The sequence below is a fragment of the Rhipicephalus sanguineus genome, chromosome 9 (genome assembly GCF_013339695.2).
Source record: "Rhipicephalus sanguineus isolate Rsan-2018 chromosome 9, BIME_Rsan_1.4, whole genome shotgun sequence".
Classification (NCBI taxonomy): Eukaryota; Metazoa; Arthropoda; class Arachnida; order Ixodida; family Ixodidae; genus Rhipicephalus; species Rhipicephalus sanguineus.
In genome coordinates, this window is record NC_051184.2 from 130,800,261 (window position 1) to 130,804,023 (window position 3,763).

The 3,763-nt window shown below is 53.6% G+C and overlaps 1 pseudogene; it reads left to right on the top strand.

The window, feature by feature from the left end:
- The first annotated feature begins 754 nt into the window (after window positions 1-754).
- On the top strand, window positions 755-3,481 carry LOC125759983 (uncharacterized; annotated as a pseudogene).
- Window positions 3,482-3,763: the final 282 nt, after the last annotated feature.

The window sequence follows — 3,763 nt, forward strand, 5'->3', positions numbered from 1 at the left end:
TTAGCTTCTGAAAAGCGAACGAAGACGCTCGTGGGATGCAAGCTCCATACGCACTAACTGCAGGCGGTGGCGTCAACATGGTACAGACACAGCAGCAAGGAAAGAAGTACAGGAGAAACGACCTACCGCGAAGTCCTAGTCTCTCATGCGACAGATGCAAAGGGCCGCATACCACGGCGTCGTGTCGACATCGCAGTTCCATCTGCCATCAATGTGGCAACAGAGGACATCTTGCTAGAGCCTGCAAAAGATCCCACGCTCCGATGTCGGGAACGTTCGCCGTCGACGGAACAGAATGCGAACAGGAAGAAGAGATTTTGTATGCTCTAGTCGCACACAGTTCGGCCAATAAGCGCTTAGTGCAGCCAATTGAGCACACCTTAATGTGGGAAGGCCGTCGGCTGCGAATGATTGTCGACACGGGATCACCAGTAAGTGTAATTCCCAAGAGCGTGTACAAGAAACACTGCAAGTGGTGACCGGCTTTGCAGAAAACTCCCATACGCCTTTCATGTTTCCTGGGACAGTTACCGGTCTGGGGCAAGGTGGAAATGAAGGTACAGCTTGGTCCAGTAACGGTGAGCAGTTCTCTGATAGTGGTGGACCATCAAGGGCCCCTGCTGTGTGGAAGAGACACGATAGAAGAATTTCGCAAAGCTGGCGTCTTCCTTTTGGAGAGAGGCATGTCGTCTATGGTGTATGTTGTGCACGTCGACAGTAAGCTCACCGCACTTCTTGACGAATTTTCCGACTGCTTTGAGGACCTCGGATGCTGTAAGGGACCACCGGTGAAACTATACCTCAAGGAAGGCGCCCAACCTCGATTTCTGAAGGCTCGGACAGTTCCGTACGCCATGAGAGCGCAAGTATCCGCCGAAATCGACCGACTGGTGGAAGTGGGAGTTCTGTCCCCAGTGAGCGTGGCTGAATGGGCAACGCCAGTAGTGCCGGTGGTAAAGAAAAACGGAGACATCCGGCTGTGTGGAGACTTTAAGCTGACGGTCAATCCAGCGACAAGAACAGAACAGTACCCGCTTCCGAAAATCGAAGACATCTTTGCAACGCTAGCGGGGGGCGAGGTGTTTAGCACGCTCGACTTACGGAACGCATACAACCAACTTCCCCTGGATGATGATGCCAAAAAGATAGCGGTGCTGAATACGCACAAGGGCCTCTTCTGCTACAACCGCTTGGCTTTTGGTATCGCCTCGGCGCCTGCGCTGTTTCAGCGGCGCATAGAAGCGGTACTACAGGGGTTACCCGGGGTGAAAGTTTACCTGGACGACACTATTGTAGCGGAAAAAGCGCAGAATACCACGCTACTACGCCAAGTGTTGGAACGACTGCGGGCGAATGGCCTCACGCTGAACAAAGAGAAGTGTCGTTTCCGGGAAAAAGAAGTGGTATTTCTTGGGCACCGAATCGACGCAAGATGCCTTCACCCCCTGCAGGACAACTTGGAAGCCGTGCTGGCGGCGCCGCCACCGACCTCGGTAAGCCAGCTTAAATCATTCTTAGGACTGGTGACGTATTACTCGAAGTTTCTACCAAATTTGTCAACCACTTTGGCTCTGTTACACCACCTGTTGTCAAAAGCGGTACCCTGGTGTTGGGGGAGCGCACAGGTGACAGCATTCCAAGAAACCAAGCGCGCCATGAGCAACGCAAACTTTCTTGTGCATTATGATCCTCAGAAACCCCTGCGGCTTGAGTGTGATGCGTCGGCGGAAGGAATAGGCGCAGTTTTGTCTCACCGCATTAAAGGGGTGGATCATCCTATCGCTTTCCGCTCCAGAACTCTTACGTCGGCAGAACGTAACTATTCACAATTAGAAAAGGAGGCACTAGCGCTGGTTTTTGGCGTTGTCAAATTCCGAGATTATTTGTTTGGCAATAGGTTCACTCTGGTGACCGATCACAAGCCTTTGACTGGCTTGTTGAGTCCAGACAAACCCATCCCGCAGATGGCAGCGGCACGAATTCAACGTTGGGCGCTGCTCTTAGCAGCATATCAATATGATTTGGAATACAGAAAAGGGGAGCTGAATGCGAATGCCGACGCTCTGAACCGCTTGCCGTTGCCTGTCCGCGATGATGGCAGCGAAAAAGAACTTGCCGATTATGTCCTGCATGCGCAGGCACTGGATGACTTTGTTTTGTCTGCGCAGAATGTGTCTGATCACACCATCAAAGACTGCACACTTCAGGAAGTAAAGACTTGGATCCTGCAAGGCTGGCCCAAGCGCCTGGGGGCAGACGAACAAAAGTATCAACCATATTTTGCACGGAGGCAGGAATTGACCGTGAGCAAGGGGATACTGTAATGGGGTCACCGTGTGGTTCTTCCTAAAGCTGCTCGAAATTTTGTTTTGAAAGAGCTGCATGACACGCATGCTGGCATCACAGCAATGAAGAACCTCGCGCGCTCGATTTTCTGGTACCCAGGGCTAGACAGTGATATTGAGATGCTTGCGAAACGGTGTCCCCAGTGCGTGCAGTGTTTGCCCATGCCCCCTGCGCAGGTTCCAGTAAACTGGCCGAAGACCAACGCACGTTGGTACCGCCTACACATAGATTTTGCTGGTCCCGTGGAAGGACATATGACCTTCGTTCTTGTCGACGCCGAGACTAAGTGGATAGAGGCAGTGCCAATGAAGACAGCCACGGCGGCAACGACAGTGAATGTACTCAGGGGCATTTTCGCACGCTTTGGCCTACCACGAACTGTTGTGTCGGACAACGGTCCGCAATTCACCAGCGCAGAGACAGCACGGTTCTTCCGGGAAAATGGTGTGCGCCACGTAACGACTGCCCCATATTACCCGCAATCCAACGGTTCGGCAGAACGGGCGGTACGCACCATCAAGGAGGGCCTGAAAAAAAATCGGGTGGGAACGCTGCAAAGTCGACTTTCCAAATTTTTGTTACGTTACAGGACCACGCCGACCCAAGAAGAGCAGTCGCCCGCAGAAAGACTTCTGGGATTCCAGCCACGGACCCGCCTAAGCAACTTCTTTGCAAAGGAAAAAGGGGCGAAGGAGGCTACCGTCAACGGAGTTCCAAGCCCAGAAAAAAAGAGTATGCACCAGGAATGCAGGTTTGGAGTCGACAATATGGTCAGCCAGGTCAAAGGTGGCTTCCAGGAACCGTGACAACAGTCGAAGGCAAACGATTGTTAACTGTCAACACGCCAAGGGGGGTGCAGCGTAGGCACCTGGATCAAATACGAGCCCGCGCCTCATCGACGCCGGTTAAGAAAGAACCCTTCGAGACACCCGTGACCCTGGAGCACTCATCTCCGGAAGGGCCCCTCTCTTCCGCCGGCGACCAGACAACTAGCAGCGACGCCCTGCAAGCCGGTCAGTCCGTGCCGGGCGAGCCAGCGTCTGGAGGTGGCATCGAGCCGGCAGTTTCACGGCCAACAGAACCAATCCAACTCAGACGCTCCACCCGTGCCCGCAAGCCCCCGGATACGTTCTAGCTCAGGGGGGAGGAAGTGATATATCGTTGATCCTCAGATGTAGATGCGAGAAGCATGCCGACCACACGTGCCTTCACCCCTCGTCACGGCGCATGCTCCGGCCCTCTGGCCAGGGCACAAAAGCAGCCTCTTGAATAAACATTCAGTCTTGTTCCTGCCATGAAGTGTCTTTCCTCGCACCTACGTACGATATTACAGCGAGTACGAGCAGCTTCGCGTGCATGGGCTGATAGCGTCTAGGGTATATTCAGTGGTCGGAGCTGCGGGCAACGGAATGGCTGT